Source organism: Plectropomus leopardus, chromosome 14 (genome assembly GCF_008729295.1).
Source record: "Plectropomus leopardus isolate mb chromosome 14, YSFRI_Pleo_2.0, whole genome shotgun sequence".
Lineage (NCBI taxonomy): Eukaryota > Metazoa > Chordata > Actinopteri > Perciformes > Serranidae > Plectropomus > Plectropomus leopardus.
Genome location: NC_056476.1, coordinates 27,476,611 through 27,496,332, shown reverse-complemented (window position 1 = coordinate 27,496,332; position 19,722 = coordinate 27,476,611). Strand labels below are relative to the sequence as shown.

General features: G+C 39.1%; 1 protein-coding gene across 1 annotated transcript in view; it reads right to left on the bottom strand.

The window, feature by feature from the left end:
• Positions 1–5,855, bottom strand: part of LOC121953762 (leucine-rich repeat and immunoglobulin-like domain-containing nogo receptor-interacting protein 2) — a 52,021-nt gene extending 46,166 nt beyond the window's left edge. Inside the window, exon 1 of the mRNA XM_042500983.1 lies at positions 5,667–5,855. The gene's annotated coding sequence lies outside the window, so the exon portion shown is untranslated. The remainder of the gene's footprint in view (positions 1–5,666) is intronic.
• Between the last annotated feature and the right edge of the window lie 13,867 nt (positions 5,856–19,722).

The window sequence follows — 19,722 nt, the reverse complement described above, 5'->3', positions numbered from 1 at the left end:
AATACAATCATCTCACCATTGTGTTTTATTGACGTTTCAGAAATGCTTAAGTTTTGCACAAATCTATAATGGTAGCCTGCCTAGTGTTATCACTAGGGCTGGGTATAAAAATCGATTCATCAGTGCATTGCAATATGTTTTTTGCCAATTCGATATCGATTCATAAAATCCTGAATTCGATTATTTCCGTTGTAATGACGCCCCGCTCCTGTGGGGGCGGGTTTATTCATTAAAATGGCGACAGGGGTGCGAGGTAGCAGTGTGTTAAAATCAGCACTGACAACATTAAAAGCCGACGTTTGGATACACAAACGTCGGCTTTTAATGTTGTCAGTGCTGACAACATTAAAAGCCGACGTTTGGATACACAAAGTCGATAGTTGTTAGTGTTAAAACATTACAATAATTTACGTTGCTACCTACATAGCCGTTTGAGCCGACGCCACGCAGATGTTTTGCAACCTTTTGCTAACGCTAAAGCTGTGGATCACACACAAATGCAGGTTGACAAATCTTGCATAAACGTTTATTACTTTTGTTAAGTTCGGCTCAGGCAAAAATGTGCACTTTTCTGTACTTTATATTTATCTTAATTTTAATTTTCATTTAATTAAGAATAATGTAATGCTAAAATAAGTTTTGGTGTCAGTTTGTTCTAATCAACACAGATAATGCACGCTTTATTGAACACATATCAGAAGGTATTCGAATGAATTATCTTGGTATTTCTGACATCAACACACATAACTGAATTGATATCGAAGCAACTGGATCAATATTGAATTGACACGAAATCGAATCGAATTGTGACCCAAAGAATCGAAATTGAATTGAATTGTGAGGTTCTTGACAATACTCAGCCCTAGTTATCATGTCATGTTTGTCTGTAATGCAGTAATCTAATGTTGTTACTTGCGTTATAAAAGTTCTTAAATTATCTGCATTGTGTGTGGATAGAAAGAAATCAAATGTGTCAACAATAGTGATGCTATGTTGTGTAACTGTGGAGAGGCTCTTAATCCAGGGCAGTGCTGACTCCGTGGAGGAACAGGTTGTCTGACAAAAGATTTAAGAGACTCTAAATTTTAGAGACTCCTCTTAGTAAGGTCTAACCACTATTTTAGCGACAAACACATCACATAAACTGCAGTAGTCTGTTATAACACCATGGTTGGGTCATTGGTTGGGTGAGTGAGTTACTTGAGTAAGTGTGTTTGGCCCATGAATGCAGCCCATTTTAAAACATGTTTTTTTTTCTTTTAAGTCTGTCCTCATCTAATGGTGTTTCTCTATGTGGGTTTATGTAAGGTTTAACATTAGACTGTTAACTGGTGATGAACTCTGGTGATGCTGCAGAATAACACAAAAGTAACAAGTTGTGTAACTAACTTTTTTCTACAGGCACTAATTAAATAAAGCATTCCATTACTTTTTTTTGGAAAAGTAATGAGTAATGTGTAATGCATTACTTTTTTTGAGTACCTACCCCAACACTGAACATTAAATGAATGCATTTAAAAGTGTCACACATTTTCAGTCCAGCACTGACTTATTAGCATGTTCACGTGTTGGTGGGAGGCTCCGACATCTGGGATATTGTTTAGAAAAAAGATAATGATTAAAGCAATTAAAGTTGTGTGTGTGAATTTGCCAAGTCCTTGCATTAATAATGGTGCTATTCAGCAGCCAGCTGTTCTATTATTGTGGTTACAACAGTTGATTGCAGAACAATGACTTAAATGCGTGCACTAATAGCAGAACAGGGGTGTAAGCGATTAGAAAAATACACTCTGCTCTAATTTGTCTGGATACAAATAATTTGACTCTCTAATTTAGATAATTAATGCCACTCTTATATTGGCAAGCCCAGTAAAAAAGGCACTGGTTGACTGACAGCTGATTATTAAGTTCTGCTAAAATTAGCTGGCAGCAGCTGCAATTTAACACAATGTAATAGTGCTTTGTAGGCCTTTTTTAGCCTTCAAAACACCATATGAGAAAGACGGGTACAAGCTGATGCCATATGTATCCATATTCAAATGTTCTTCTTATGCATAAAATTCATGAGACTATAAACTATTTTAATTCATTAAGACATAATATGCTTTAAGGTCTAGTGTGTAGGATTTACGGGGATATATTGGCAGAGGTGGTATATAACATTCATAACTATGTTGCTGCTAACTATGCTGTTTACCAGGGATGAGAATCAACAGAGTCCCAACGATACCATACTATCATGATACTTTAGTCACAATACAATATTATTAAATGTTTAACTGTTTGCTGGGTATCATGATAATATATATTGTAATATATTGCAATTTAATACATTTCTTTCAAATGTGAATCATGTCTCGGATGGGAAGACTGTTCAACGTCTGTTTTATCTAACAGTTTTTCAAGTTTTTTTTCACTTAGATAATGTTTTTCCCCACTGCAAAATGTACATAGTGGAATGAAAAAGCAATAGATTGTATTGTTCTAGTAGGCGACTTAAAGTTTAATTTTTATTTGCAATATTAATAAGTTATATGAAAAAAAATCGCTACAAAAATATACAAAGTACAAAATATCCCAAAGCTATGTTCTATCAATTTTTTCCTCCCACTCCTGTAGTACTCCAAAATGCTTGGCAACTGGGAGAAGTCTCAGTTGGTTGCAATCTGCAACTTCACCACTGGATGCCACTAAATCCCACAGGGATAGTAAGGGGTAACTTTTGCAAAATGACAGTTCGTTATGGGCCAGTTAAATTATATATATAAGATAAACAAGCTCTTTTAAGATGTTTTTTAATGAACCCTGGCACCTTCTTTATATTAAAAGTACACCTGGCATCTTATCGTGGGCTGGATTTGACACTGTGTATCACTGCACTAGACATTTAACTTCTGTACAAGAATGTCACACTTAAGAATTTTATACACATTCAATTTGTAGTGGCCCACCTTGTTCAAAAATTCTGCTGCCATGTATTGAAATTATATTCTTGGACCTTGACCGTTCATTAGCAGTACTAGTGGAGTTGATGATGTAAAAAACATGCTGTTATTCCCCACAGTCTCTCTGCCTGCAGGCCGCTGGCCGTTTACAGTCCTGTAACTTCTCCCTCGACCACTAGGTGTTGCTGTATCTTTCAGCTCAGCTGCCCGTCCCACCAGTAGAGACCGCAGACTGAGCTCTGGTGGTGCGTGCTGTGCACTACATAAGAAGAGTATAATAGAAAGAGGAGTGCCTGTATTTATGATGCCATTGGAAAACATACCTTTGGGATTTCTAATAACACTGATATATATACTGTAATACTGTGATACAGCCAAAGCCTAATATGTACTGTATGGTTATCCATTGCACCACACATTGCACCTCAGGTGCAATGAAATGTGAGAATTTATTGTTAATTTAGCTCGGTCTAAAAATTTGCATTCACAGCAGCTGCTCCTCTCATCCATCTATCAGGTGTGATAAGCTCTGAATGTATAGCAGATCAACTATCACTTGTTGCTGCAACATGTGGACTTTGTTCTTTTACAGTGACGATAAATATTTCTTATATATCTTACAATTGGCATAAACAAATTTCCTTTTATTTTTTTGAAAATGTTACAGAAATGTCAGGCTTTTTATAATTTGCAGAGGGTGTGTCATGCGTATGTGACCAGATGTGCGCTCTATTGAGTTGAAGCGAATAGCCCCAGATAATGGAGGTCCGAACAATACCAATGAAGATAATCAGCAGAAGTAAACAGAGCTGAACTCTCAGCAGATAAAGCCCAAATACTGGCATTGCTTTCTCCACATTATTGGCACCATCTGACAGAAATAAAAGTGCCAAGAAGCAACCAGCTGGTTGGTGCGCAGCCACATGGGTGGGATGTTAACTCATTAGTTTGCTCATCAAGAGGAGTGATAAACGCCGGGCTTTGAACTTGACCGATGAAGGCTTGGGAGGTCAAGATTTTGGTCAGGGTTGGCGTGACTCACTGACGACACATCAAGGAAGTGTCGAGAAATAAAAGTGCCACCAAAGTCGACGTTAAAAACGAAGTGGAACAAGTTCAAACACTTTGCTGCACTTGATGATAACCGTGAAACCTTCCCGTATGACACAGACATGACAAGCCCTGCCAGTTACTTTCACATGAACAGAGGAGGTGGCGTGAGGAAAAACAAGAAAAAAAGGAAGCTTGCTGGGGGTGGAAGCACAACACCGAAAAGGAGGAAAAACAAACAATAGGAGGTGGGGGAGACAATCCCACCCTCCCTCCATTATCTCCTTTCCCATCCCCCTCTCACCCTTAACGAGGGATAGTTTTCTCCTCGCCTCTCATCTCTCTCCTCCCCTCCTTTCCTCACCGTCTCCAGAGACCAAACACACCCCTGAAAGGTTGCCATAGAAACGCCTCACACTCTCTCTCTCTCTCTCTCTCTCTCTCAGACTCTCTATCTCTCTTGCAGCGGTAACGCCTGTATCCTCCCTCTCCTCCATTAGCATCCCTCTTGCTCGGAGACAGCAGGGTTGTCGAAAAACCCTGACCAAGTCCCCACGCCTGAATCCATTTGTCACGAGAAAACTTACTTTGATATTCCAGGTTCGTGGGCTCAAGATGAAAGCATTTTCGTGATAAATTATTTGACTGTAAATTATGTTTTTTTTTTCTTTACAAATGTATTCCCGGCTCTGAACTTTGCTCTGTGTTGGGCAAAGAAAACAAGCAGATCTAATTTGCGCACAATTACCGTAGGCATGCCATACTCAATTAATGCCCCGCCGGAGTCAGACGAGAGACAGTAGCTGAGTCCCTGGGCTGGACCGTAACTCATTTATAATTCAGTCCTATTTCTCATACTTAAGGTCAGGATAGAAGTGTGTAAAGTGAGTTTTTTCTCATGCACTCATCCGCATGAAAGGATATATCTACACTATATCTCACCCCCGCAGGCTTTTAGAGATCTTGGTCCACTCTGGGGGGTACAAAAAAAGGACTGTGTTCCTGTGCTGCAGGGCCACTTTGACTCACAGCAGAGCACCAGCCGCCAACTTCATACGGTGCATGTGTCATCCCCCGCTGTGCAGCTCGGGGAGGGCTTTATCCACCTTGTGTGAAGTGTGTTGGTGTCATCATGTTGTCGGGGGCACAGATGCAATCTCTTTGCTGCATGAAAAAACATACACTTCCATCCACAGGCGACACCAAACCATTGATTTCTTCTTTTTTTTTTTTTTTTTTACATGTAGCATCACTTAATTGACTCCCTTTTTATCCCACAATGCCAAGGGGAGGGAAGTGTCGTCATCCACCCAAACTCACACTGAATGCACCACATTTTTCTCCCCTGAACACCTACATCACTCCCAAACTGAGCTTTTATCTCCATCCTCATTCACGTCATGTGGACCTCACCACTTGTTTATTTCTTTATTTCTCACTTGCATCCTCCAAAATCCTCACACCTCACATCCTCCCTGATTAGAGACTACGCCTACAGTGTGCTGATGAAACCAAGTGTCAATATCTTTTTTTCCATGCGAGTTAACACTCAGTTATCAGCTACAGAGTCGTGCAAAGATTTTTCACATTCATGTTGGCAACAGATTGGAAGCAGCAGAGCTCCAAACTGGAGTGTGAGAGCAGTGCTCAGTAGAGTGTCATGAGTCTTACCTTTTACCTGCTCCTCCACATGCCAAAAATCCACCTTCACGTTTTACATCACTGAGCGGGGAGTCCGAGGCGCACACACACACTCTGGCTGACACACACTTGGCACACACTGGGGGATGCAATCCTCTCACTCAGTTGGTCTCCTTCCACTCTGTCTTCCATGAAAAACTACCTTCATGAAAAAATCCGATTTTTCTCTTTCTTTTTTTCCTTTTTAATTTTTTTTTTTTCTAAATGTGGTTTTCTCTCTGTTAACCGGGCAAGCTCATCCTTCCTGGCGGCGGCTCCGGGTTTAACGAGGCATCGGCACAGCGCTGTGTGACGGCTGGTAGAGAGAGGTAGAGAAAGGGAGAGAGAGAGAGAGAGATGTGTGAAGCCAGCAGCTGCAGCCGCACACAGGCTGAGCTGCTCCTGCCTTCACAATAAGAGCATGAAACAGAATATGAAATAACGGATGAAAACGTTAAATAACGAAAGATAAGGTGGCTGACGTCACTTGTGTGCACTGCAAATGTTAGCATAAAGGATCACAGAAAAAACCTGCAGGACACTGGGGGTCCAGTGATCCTTAATTGCAAGTCAGGCTGTGTGCCTGCTGCTGTTTTAGTGAACTGGAATGAAATAAAAATGAAGACTAAGAAATGAAATAATTTGTTAAAAAACATCAACAATCTAAATTATAAAACGGACAAATATGTCATGTAATGGGTCGCAGGATTTATTTTTCTCAGTAGTTTTCTTTCAGCAGGTTTTTATACGGAGGACCTAAAAGGCCATAAGATGATTTGTAATTTTCATTTTGTGTGCACAAGTTAGTCAACTAACCCCAATATGCATCTGTGTGGTGTTTTGTTTACCATCATCAACGTTTCTTCATTTTCTCCTGTCATTCTGTCTCCACCTCCATCTATGCCAGCTTGCTGGAATTAAATCTGGATGAAATCTGAATCTGATTCATTTGAATAAGAGAAAAATCATGTAGTGACAGTGTGATTTAACTTGTAGGGTCAAGAATTTTCATAACTATTATATGCCCCCCACCCTGTTACTCTTGAATTGTTCTGCCTTTTTGAGATGGATAAATGTTTGTATTATACATTGTGAAGGGTCATAGAAATTTTGTAACAGAGCCTTGAAAGTCATGGCAAATGTTGGTATTTTATTTTAGGTAAAAATGTGTGGGAACCCAGTAATTAACTTGTGTGCACAAAATAAAAGTTATTATCATGTGCACATAGATAATTATCTTCAAAAAGACCTCATAACTGTACATGACAGTTTACTATTCCGTCGACCTCATAACTGTACCAGACAGTTTACAACTCCGTTTGCACATGCACAATTGCACTGTTCGAATTTGCACTGTACTGTTTTATTTGCACTGTTCTTTCTACTTCTATTGTAAATTTCTAAATTTCTTCTATTGTAAATTTTTAAATTTCTATTTCATATTTCTTTATATTTGCTAAACGTTAGGCATTCTGAGGACAGCAAAGTAAGAATTTCATTGTACAGGGAAACATGTTTCCATACTGTGCATATGACAATAAACACTTTGAATCTTGAATCTTGAATCCTTTTGGGACTTTAGGGGCTCTGTAGTTTTTGTCTTTTCTTATATTATATCTAGTGTATTATTTTAAACACATGTTTAAATGACTTCAACCCAGAACATCAAATTATTTTCACATAAACTTTTTATGGTCAAAAGTAGCCCAGTCACACAGATAACTTTCCAAATGGGAACATTCCACTGGCATAATGCAACAAATGCTTATCGGCTAATACCCAGCAAACATTGGTTGGACAATGATGATGTGTCCCTGGCCAAGAAATGGTCTGGTTGGATGCCAAAAACTGGAACACGCTTTTGAGGCAAATAGCCAGATGGCGACATTGTTTGCATGCCCAATAATGGTCCATTCAGACCCTGTCCTACAAACCAGGAAATATTGATCATACCATTGCTATGAAAAAACAAATGCATGTATCTTTTTTTTCTTTAGTATAATAATGTTTTATTGACAGTGTTTTTGTTTGCTTGTAAAATGGTTATGATCAGATGGCCACACAGTGATGTCCACTCTATGTTCAAAGAGTAATATTCTTTGACTACATGTAAATGTTATCCTTGTTTCATTGTTTGAATCCTGAGGTCTTGGTAAGATTGTAAGAGTGCAACATCTCTAGCCAATCTGTCTTGATCGCACATAGTAGAAATAACCCGATGTAGTATGAAGAGTGATAAAATCCACTTTTACAAAAGGTTGCAGTAGATGAATTTAAAAAAGGGCTTCCACATAGGACATTGTGGCTCAAGTCCTCCAGGGTCAATGCAAGTTTATTATTTGTTCCTATTTCGAAATTGCTTGGATGCTCAGTAATGAGGTCCAGCTGATGACCAGGCAATGTGGACACTGGCACAACTTTAATTTTGGAACAATTTTGGAACTATAATGGAAGATCTTGAATTAACATTCAAACAATGGTCATTCAGCATCTCAAAATTTCTCAAAATCAGAATTTTTATGGTAAAATTTAAAAAGCTAAATAAATAAGAACAGTGCTGCTGACCACAACAGACGTCAGAGAGATTTATCAAGTGACAATACAAGACTAAATTGACTTCATTGCACGTTTATGACAGATTTTTTAGGAACTAACCCAAAGACATAGACGTAGACACAAGGAGACACAGAGGATCAATTTAAGAAGTCATTAATAGTAAATCAGTGGAAAGTTGAGGGACTAGAAAGTGATGAAGGTGGAGTGCAGATGAAGGTCAGCGGGGTGTAGAGGGGCTCAGATTGCAGACTTGAAGGTGCTGGCTAACTGCTGGGGAAAAAGTGAAGAATGCTGGGGAGTAATGGCTGGCAACAGGAAAAGACAGTCTTGATATAAAGGTACTCAGGGTGATCAGCTGGGACCCAATAAAAGAAATCTTCATTTTTTCCAAGTAAATGAGTCAGGCCGGGTCCATCTGTATTCATAGGCACTATTGGCACTTTTAATTGTGCTGAGTCAAACCATGCCACAATAATTTGATTCCATGACCACTTTACCATTACCTCAGCAAAGTTGTGTTGTTGAGTTGTGTCTGAGATGGACCATCTCTGAAATCACCAAAGCGCACCTATGACAAGACTGAACTGGAATTGAACCCAAATGCACGATACCAGGTATCAAAAGTCAAAAACACTTTATTTTAAAGGCAGCAGTATAGTCTTTAACAAAAGCAGAAGCAAAACTCAAAATCACTCCGAAGAGGAAAAGTAACAACAAAAAATCTCTCAGAAGAGGTAACAAAGTATCAACAAAAAATCACTCGAATGAGGTGCGTGAAAAAACCAGCGTTCACAAAGTATCAAATGAAAATAGGTTTCAAACCTGAACAAAGCAATAGAGCAAGGAACAACAAAAACTTGACTTGGGCATAAACAAGGTGCTGGTTCTCTGGCAGACGAGACAAGACGAACCAGCACAGGACAAAGGGAGACGCAGACTATATATACACAAGGTGAGGGGAAACAGGTGGAGACAATCAGGGCGGGGCCGACAATCACATTGGCGGGAAAACACACAAAGGGAGGAATTAGGTGACCTGAAATGAGAGAAGAGTTAGGATTTCAAAATTAAACAGGAAATCACAAGACAACATAGACACAAGACAAAAAAAAACAACTTAACATAATTTCCTAGACATGACAACCTGATTACCTCCAAACTGCTTGCAGTGATGTTAGGTGGGCTTCGTCATCATTATTCATAATGCAAATAACTGAACTGTCAGAAGAGTGATATATATTTCATATGCATGCAAATAATTTAATTCAATATAGCTGAAAGGGTACCGCTGGCAGTTATTGGCAACTTTTAAGATGCTATGTTTTCTTTCATGTTGCTCAATGCATGAGCTGACAAACCTTAAAAGTCAATATGACAACTTTAACCATTCCTTTTGATTTTATTGGCTTTCTTGTTTGATGACGTTTGAGGGATGATTGGATCCTCAAGCACATAAAAAAGTGTATAAATTTCAACCAGATTATGCAAACTGCAAATATTCTTTTGCCTCACTTGAAGAAAAGAAAAGCAGTGGAGCATTTTTCTGGTTAACACCTATGCTCCTGAGATATTCATATGTTCATGCAGTAGTGGGAGAAACATAACAAAAATGCCAACAAAAGAACAAGAAAGTTGTTGACCACAATAACACCTTCGAGACGGATAGAAAAACATTCCTTTGGTTCACAAGCACAAGTGCGTTATCAGTTAAAGACACATCCTTGTGTGAGTAACCCTGTTATATGAATCCCTGCTGAATCAAACTGAGTTAAGCAGGAACATGCGTGTGAAAAAGGGCAATTAGTCTAGTCACATCTAGGCAGGGTTTCCTCTTATTGCTGTTTGTCTTAAGTTACTGTCAATATTTCCAATACACAAGTGGATCCCAGCATCCTGCTATTAGCTCTGACCACATGGTATGTCGATTTTTTTCCAGCAAATGCTATGACTTTTTCTGATTTTTTTTGCTACATACTAAACTGACTTTTTATGAGTTTTCTCTACATAGTGCACATTCTATATAGTGCACATTCTATATAGTATACTATGACTTTTATGAGTTTTCAACATACATTGCTATGACTGAGTTTTCTTAATACTATATTTCTATAAGTTTTTCTAGATACTATAATATGATGTTTTATGGATTTCTTTTCGAAATACTATACCATGTTATATATTTTTTAAATTTCTCTAGTCATTTTAGAGATCTAGTTCCTGATTGCTCTAATTCTTTATACATTCATCATGTCAGGTTATTCTTGCTAATATATTTCCCATTTATTCATCTTTTCCATTCTTCCATCCATCCATCCATCCATCCATTTTCAAAGAAGTCCCTATTGGTCCTCCATACAGTTGGACATTTGGCCAAAGTGGGGCAAACACCATTACAAGGGCCCTGTTACAACCATTTTATAACAACAAAAAAATAATCATTCACTTTGGAATCCAAACCTCTTGTGTCATATTTATAATGATGCCAAGCACAAGAAGACATGGTAATGACGGTGAGTACTCATTCTTTTGTGTGTGGAATCAGATCAAAATGTCACATTAGCATCAACTGAAAGGCTTCTCATAGACAACCAGCACTGATCAATTCCCCAATCAATTCCTGTTGAAACAAATGAATCATTACATCAAGCCGGCTTCAAGATAAGCTTATCTGGGTTTAAAGAACAGGTCGATACCGGCGGCTCACATCACTCAAACCCTGATCACATCTTTTCCTAAGCAGGGTTTGATTTCACAGACAGTAGCCGTTACTTTACAATGAGAATGTCCAGGGATAACATGTTCATCTGTGATTTCGGGCAGCTTTTTTCTCCATATAAGTCTGAAATGATTTTATAAAAATCACTGTTTTATTTTGAAAGTTTTAATAGGAAGTCTTATTTCGTATTCTGGCTGGCTTGCTGCTGGGGGTGGTAGGAATCCAGTCTTCCAAGTTAATCAGTCTGCTATTACCAGTGAACAGCAGCTCGCAGCATGAGGCAAAAAAGAGACGAGCGCCTGTGGGATCTATTTTGTTACTACCTCCACTTCCACTTTTATTATTATTATTTCTTGTTTCTTTCTCACCCTGCTCTGTGCGGCTTTTATTCCGAGATCGGCTTTTATCCAGTCTCGCCCTTTATCCTTGTTATTCACACACACCACGCTCCCCCTTATCTTTCACGTATTTTAATCTCCTGTGACATACCCCCATACTGTGAGTCACAGGGGACCCCCGACTCACACGTGGCATAATGAAGATATGAAATGTGTGTGAGTGTTTCTTACATTTCTATCCTTGTGAGGACCACATGTCCCTCAGCATGGAGTGAGGAGAAAGTGGGAACAGGTTTGACATATTGGGTGTGTGTTTTCAGGAAGGGATTCAGATTGTGCAGCAGGAGACGTTAGTGTAGCTTGACACAGAGATTTATACCTTAGATGTCTGGTTTGTTATCCACACAAGAACCGCATAGCAAAAAGCTGCAAGTTGTTGCTTTATGGGGAGTTTTATGAGATGTAACTTATTAATTACATTATACAGAGGGCAAATTATCTTACAAATACGCTAATTATTGAATATCTGGCAACGCTGGTTGTAACAGGCAGACATGACAGTAGGTGGGTTTCCATTACAGATTCGCAAATACTTGAGCAATGCTTTCGAAATGTCATGAAATATAATTTGGAGATGAGTGCATTTCCACTAAGTGATGTTACGCAATTTCTCTTCTCATGATAGCATGACTATGGATGATCATGATCATCAGGTCATCTGGCATCACCTCAATATTTGCCATGGCTTCTGGAAACTCCTCTCCCTCATGTCTGCATGGAAGTCTGGATAAATACTGGCATTTCATTGCTGCTTTGAATCTAATATCACTGTAGTTACTTTGTCTCGTATAAGTTTTTTTGTGAGGGTCTAAGGACAGAGGAATATCATATGTTGTAAAGCTCTCTGAGGCTAATTGTGATTTGTGATAATGGGCTTCATAAATACAGCTGACTTAACTTGACTAATGAACAATATTTACCAATTTAATAGAGGTTGTACCTTAACTTTCAGGTGTGGGATTAAGGACAAAGAGTAGTCAATGAAAGGTCCTCACAAGTAAAGAAATACATAGGTGTGTGTGTGTGTGTGTGTGTGTGTGTGAGTGTCGCTGTGGGGGGGGTGGCAGGAATATTGATTCCACTGTCTTCATTAGCATGTGCCTGTGGGGCTAATGTCTCTATGGGGTTCTGGCGAGACAACCTAACAGTGCGCTCCTGTCCCTGTGGTGAGAGACTGGCTTGCCACTCCCCTCCTGCGCCGCCTGACACTTTGGACTGAGACGGAGACCAAAATAGAAGCAGTAAAGACAGAACCGTAGACCAAAGAGGAACACAGTTCTGGCATCTATGGCGACCATGCTGAGCAGGAGAAAAAGCCTGACCGAAAATGCCTGTAGCTGTTACACTTTTTATCGCTCTGTAATTCACTACACTCCCATTTCTTATGATGTTAACATCAAATATTTGTTTGATGCATTGTCTCCGCCCCGGCTTTTATGTTTTAGAGCAACTTTAATTACATTAAGTTTTGTGAAGCTCTATAAAAACATTTATTTTGATGGGTTGAACATTACTGAACCCCCCTCAATTAAAACAAGCAAAAACAAAACAATTACATTCAATCAGAGGAATTTGACCATCCATTACTTTCTCAGCTAGAGAAAGTTTTACGGATATAAAACCACCATGGCGCGAAAACTCTGCAAAGAATCAGAATTGACCTTGTTTGCCATTAGAGGTGTCTTGTCAATAGATTTATAGACGTCTCTTTTGCGGTGATTTCGGCATAAGATCCTTTCGTGCCTGCATGATAGGCCGCTGGATTGCATCAGCAGGGTTCGTGGACAGGCATCTGAATATGATGTTTTTTTTCTGCACCTTATATGTGCCTGTGTTTCCTTATCATAACCATCTTTGCAACATGTGCTTTTGTTGACATCCCGGTGTTGGCTGCCATGTGTCTTTGTTGCATAAACATAACCACATGCAGCATAATTCCAACATGTGCTGTTGTTGACATCACGGTAGCCACCATCTCAGAACATCAGCAGCAGATGCAGAAAGATACCTAGAGTGGGATATATAGATGAGAAGTCCACTGCAAAGCCGAGATTAGATTATGATGGACATTCGCATAAAGGTGGAGAATTTTCCCTTTAAATTCACCTGCTGTATCAGATTGAAATATAAACTGTGTTAAAGCAATAAAAAGCAGCACATTCCAGATACCCCTGTGGAATAAATATGAGTAAGTGAAATAAATATCAAATATTATCCTAAGTATTCCACTCATGTCTGCACAATTGCAGACTCCTGCCAGAATTGAGGAAATATTTCCTTGACTGATGGCAAATGATGACGGAGGTGAGGCTATAAATACAGGCTAGATGCATTTTGACATTTCGGATTGATAAACAGGAAATATTATTTCACTGTATTAATACCCCAAGTGATTAAAACATAGGGTACATGACATTTCAATTTTATTTTTTCTAATCTAACTGAGAAGGTCAGACGAGGAAACTGTAGACTTAATTTGAGACTGACAGCAATTTCGAAAATGAGGAGCACACACTAAAAGATCTACATGACAGTAATTATGCCTTATGAAGTAAAAGTAAAAGTCACTGCAATCATCTAATTTGTCCCAAATTAATACCTGTGATAATTATCTGTTTGCTTCACCCACTCCTCCCAGCAGACTCGTTATTAGGGAGATCAGCCTAGGAGAAAAAAAACACACACAAAGCCAAGAAATGGGAGAGTGTAAAAAGAAACAAAAAATTAAAATGCATCATCATATTAGAAATATATCTAAATGTGTGAGTGTTTAAACTGTAATAAACTTCTTTTAAAAGGGGCTGCAGGTCGGTCTCCTCAACCCAACTCTCCTCCACTTGTCCCAGAGTCTGGTGGTGGTGCCGCCTCAGGATCACAAGCATCTGGCTTCCATTGTAAATGTCGCCTGTACTCACGCAGAGGTTGTGCAGAAAGGCAGAAACAGCAGAGACAGAAGGCACGCCATTTGGTCTCACCTCCCAGGCCTTGAAGGAAACAATCATGCCATCTTGACTTCATCATTCCAAAGGTGTTCTGCACCTGAGAGAGCCCAGAGTAGGTGTCATTATGCTGTTTGCAGTACATGTATACCCTTTGGTATTAACAAGGCAATGCTTGCACACAACAGTAGTGTGGACAGATGTTGGACCCCAAGAAATCATGCTGACCCTAAAAGAACCCATCCAAACCCGACCCGAGCAAAAACCACAGCAGCATTTTTGGGACTGAGCCCACAAATTTCCACTGTAAAACAAATTTTACAAGCTAAACTTTTGTCTTTTCAGGAGTAAATATCATGACAAGGTGCATTCGTAAATTGTCATTTCAAGCGCCAGAGCGCACTTGAGAACACAGTTGGAATGTACTTATGTAATGCAGAGCACCAGATTAAAGACTGGATAATTGTTGAGATATTATGGGCTGGCCCGGCCCAAACTGAATCCAGCAGGTTAGGCCAACCCCTATAGGTTTGACCCCATAGATACAGTATATGGTACCCTGTATACCTCATAACATCATCCGGCATCCATTGTGTCACCAAGATGAGTCTGAAATTTTATGTGTCCACCATGAAAAGGATCCTGATTGACCCTCCATCAGACTTGTTTCTGTAATACACATAAAATGAGGTTAACAGGTTATGTTTCTTTAAGAGCAGGTTGGAATCAAAGCTCTAATCCTGTGTAGCTGATTCCTCCCTTCCCATGTGAACAGAAACTGTCAATATGCATCACAAACTGAATGCACTGAGGCAAAAACCGTGAAAGTTACATAACCCATACACCTTTCTCAAGTCCACAGTTGTATGTCCCTTGCTGATGCCTGACCAGCCTCCTGGTGGTCTCGTGAACCACAGAGGGGTTGCATAAGGCCTCGCATGTTGGCCTGTGTGACAGCTCGCCTTTAACCAAACGCCAGCACCTCCAGCTGATGTGCTCGACTCTGCTGTCCAGCGGTTGAGTCAGGTTGTTTATTGCCACTCTGAGCAGTCAGAAATCTGTTTAAAGGTCACGCTGCGAATTAAATACACAACACAGACATGTTTGGTGTGCTCTGGACTACTTCTTGGCAAAAAGTCAAATGTTGTTTGACATTTAGTAATTGGTGAATACTGTTCCCTCATAAGGAATTGTTTTCATGGAGTCTGGAGTGGACTTTGTGGTCATACAGGGTCTTTTTTAAAGATTCATCTTGTGATCATTTTGGCTGTGTGTATGCATATGATGTAATTTTTTTTTTGCAAGATTGTGTGTCTTGTTTAATCTTGGAATTTTCAGCTCAGCTCCTTCAATAAGTCTAAAATACACAGTGTAAACTAAAATGTTACATTCAAACTGTTAAGTGCAAAAATAAAAAAATGTGCCGTTGAAACCCATTCAAACTGCACTTTTTGATCTCACAGCCACCAAAGCATAAAAACATGACTTGTATTATTTCTGGGTGTCATTATGGGCTTTTGTCTTAGAAATTTGTCATTTTTACTATTTTACACTTGACACTTCTTTTTTTAAATTTATTTATTTATTATCATTTTTAAATCTATGCTATTTCCACTAGGGGCACTGTCACAGTTAATGTTGCTGCTAATCATTAACATATCCCCTGGGTTAATGCCAGTCTAATGTCTGTATGCTAAATATGAAGCTGGAGCCAGCAGATAATTCTAGTCTGGTTATAAATCTGATAACCAGCTCCTCTAATGCCTATTAATTAACACGTTACCCACCTTGTTAAATTTTCTGGCCAAATGCACTGACTTCCAGGTCGTAAATGTGAGGTTGCCAGGCAACCAGCAGAGACCCCGGGAAGTCACTGATCCTGATAAGATAGGATGGGATTTCTACCTTTGGACACAGCCAGGCGAGGTGTGTCCCCCTGTGTGGATATCATGAATATGTGTCCATGCTAAACGTGAAGCAAGAAAAGCTCCAGAGGCTTCAGTTGCTGCATTTTATCCACATGAAACCGTTTCAGTTTACTGTTTTCTCCTCCTGTGTTCCTGTGCTGCTTTTTCCTCTTTTACCATCTGCACACCTGTCTTACATCAGCCTCATTAGTCCTTCCAGCTCCTCAGTGTCTCTCAGCCAATCAGCTCCCTGCCTCTTCTGCATCATCACCTCATTCCCCTCACCTGAGCTTCGTGTTTATCTTCAAGTCCTGCTTTCAGTTCACTCTTGTTGGATGCTTGTTTTAGTCGCGTTTATCTTTAAGTCCTGCTTTCAGTTCACTCTTGTTGGATGCTTGTTTTAGTCGCGTTTATCTTGAAGTCCTGCTTTCAGTTCACTCTTGTTGGATCCTTGTTTTGGTTGTGTGTTTTTTCTGTTTGCTATTTTCCTTCTCAAACATGGAACAAAGAGTTATCTCATGACATTCATAGAATCCCCTTGAAATATAAGATGGTTATCGGTAGAAACTTGAAGTGGTTTCTTGTCAGCAGTCTTAGAAGGTGGAAAGGTGTGAATGGATCGTTGAGTAATTGAAATTTCAGCAGTTTGAGCCCCAGCTCCTTCAGTCAGCATCTTGAAGTATTTTTGGGCAAACTACTTGACCTCATATTATAAGATTACACCTTGTTTGGTAGTTCTTTGCCATCAGTGTGTGTAGCCAATGTTGTGGGAACGTCCCCTGCATGTTGTCTGTTATATGGCAGCTGATCTCGTCCTCTGCTTGGAGAGTAAGGAGCTCCTGAAACTCATTTTCTCAGTGTGTGGACATTTATGGTCCCCATTCTTATTCTTTAAATTAGCCTCTATGCTAACAGCTGCTATTTAAATCTCCTGCAGTGGGTCGCACACATAAAACATTGTCAAACATCACACTTGTGCTTCCCCTGGTCACGTTTTTCTGTCTTTTTTACACCAACCTCGTTTCAAAGCTGTTACTACATCCGTTCCCCCAACCTTTTCGCAATCTGATGTTAATAAAGGATGGCGAGGTGGCATAAAGGTGAGATATTGAACAGTGCAGATCAAATATAATCCAAGATTCTGTGACTGAGTTGCATATTTCTCGCCTCAAATGTTTACAGAAACATGTTTTAGCTTGCTGTTTATATGAGATCTGGCTCGGCCACTCTTGTTTCACACAGATCATTCCATAGTACGTCAGCTGCAGTGCATTCTGGTATTTGTAGGTTTTTTAACTCTTGAGCAAAAGCATCCTTTTTTTCTGTTTTCTCTGGTCATATAACACCAGTGTAGAGGGCCTTCTTTATATCGGTGAAATGCTTCTTTAAAATATTTCTGTTTAGCCCGCCATGGTGTGGCTTTTTTCCACCACATGCACAATTTTAAGATTTAGCCTATAGGGATATTTTCTGCAGAATGTTAGAAAGTCGAGGATAAAGTGTCGGGTTAGCACAAGAGGCAGGAGTATTAAAAACACTTTATCACTGGTCAAGCATCCAGTGAGGAATACTGCAGCATCTCTTCCTTTTCACTGTGTTGTGGGAGAGCAGAAAAACCCTGTGGCCGCCTGTAATAACAAAAGTCTGGGTGTTCAAGATGTGTAATGAAATCATTTCACCATCAATAGCTGGCAAATGAGGAGACGGAGGCAGTGATCAGCGGATGAGGATTCAGACCACAGAGCTATAAACAGGTCGTTAATGGAATGACATGGGAGGCAGCCTGAGCCTAATGTCGATAAAATAGCCAGCATATTGTGATAACTCCAAAATAACTGGCAAATTTAAAGCTTTTAAATGTTTTGTCTGCTCAGTGGAAATGTGTTTATAGAACAACAAGACACTAAAATGAGGATAAAATATAAAACAACCCTTATTTAACCTTCCTCCCCGATAGCAGCTCTGCGCAACAGTGTTTATAATTACTTTAAATGTTAATTATTCAGACTTAGGCTGAAAACATTGTATCATTTCAGCCCTGGTCGTGTAACACGGGTGAAAATACTGTCCTGTGTGCGCCTCAGAGGAGCAATTAAACAAGAAGCAAAGCCAATTTATTGTGCGCATTAAATTCACACACCCCAATCCTTTATACAGTCTTGCACAAATGCACTTGTTTGGAGAATTACTGCAAGATAACAACCATGAAAAAGTGACAAGTGGCTCCGAGGTGGGCGTTGAATAGTTGGAGGCTGCATCAGGCGGTGAACGCAAGCCAAGTGCACAAAGGCAGCAGCTGACTGCAAAGTACTCGAGGCATGAAAAACAAGCAGACAGAAAAAAAGAAGAGCTGTGGCTGTCATCAAACACATCTAGCCTCAATTTACTGGAAAACACAAGGTTTTAAAAGGCGGAGAGGATTATGGTGTACAAATAGCCACTTAACAGATGCCATTTAAGACAATTATGTATATCTAAGTTTAATGAATGTTTGCAGATTTAACCATTTGAAGCCTGGAGCAACAACACTTTCCTTGTGCCTCTTTCAGACGCCTTTCACAAGTATTTCAACCTGGTGCAATTATTTAAAAAAACAAAACAAATTTAGCTATAAATACTTCATAAATTAGTAGATTTAGAATTTTTTTTAAAAAAAAGCTAGGGAACAATTTTGAGGGAAAAAAAGCAAAAAAAAAAGCAGTGTAAAATTATATGAATATATATTTTTCTTTTTAAAAAAACTTATGGTTAATGTATTTTCTTATATTTAAAATTATGTTACAAAATTACATTACATTTTAAGAACTTTTCCAGGTCACTTACATGATTTTTTACTTTCTTTTCTTATTTTTTACCTTTTAAAATTTCTTATTCTTCTTCTTAGTATTATTATTATTATTATCATTTTTATTATTATTATTTTCATTGATGTTGCTTTATTTTATTTTTTACCTAATTGTCAGGTAATTTTCTTGTATTGTTTTTTTTTTTTTTTTTTTTTACAAATTTCTTGTAAATTTTGGGTATTTTTTTCTTTTCTTTTTGCTCATTGCCGTCTTCCCATGTTTTTGAAAGAAATCAAACCAATTTTGTCAGCTAAATAATTCCTTTCACTTATTCTAATGATGGCAAAGCTCAGTATAAAGTACAATTACGTACGGGCTTCCCCTCTGGGGAAACTCATAAAATCTGCAGTCTGTGCACTCTTGCACTGGAGGAAGCATTCATTGACCTACAGGTCCTGGAAAAAAAAACAGGTATCTACAAAAAGAAAGCTACGTTTTCAAGGATATCAGTGCTTTTTCCAGCGTCGGCAATAATGTTGCTGAAGTGCTCGTAGGGTAGTGGTGGCCTCAAGGATAGATCATCCATAAGAGTGTAGCAGACAACATAATATGCTCTCCACCTTTTTATTGCATGCATACAGTGCAGTCTTGGTGCCTGAAGTATTATATAATTTCTTCATTTTCTACTAAGTGTATCAACTTTCTGTTTACTTTCTGTAAATGTCTTATTCACCAACTTTACAAG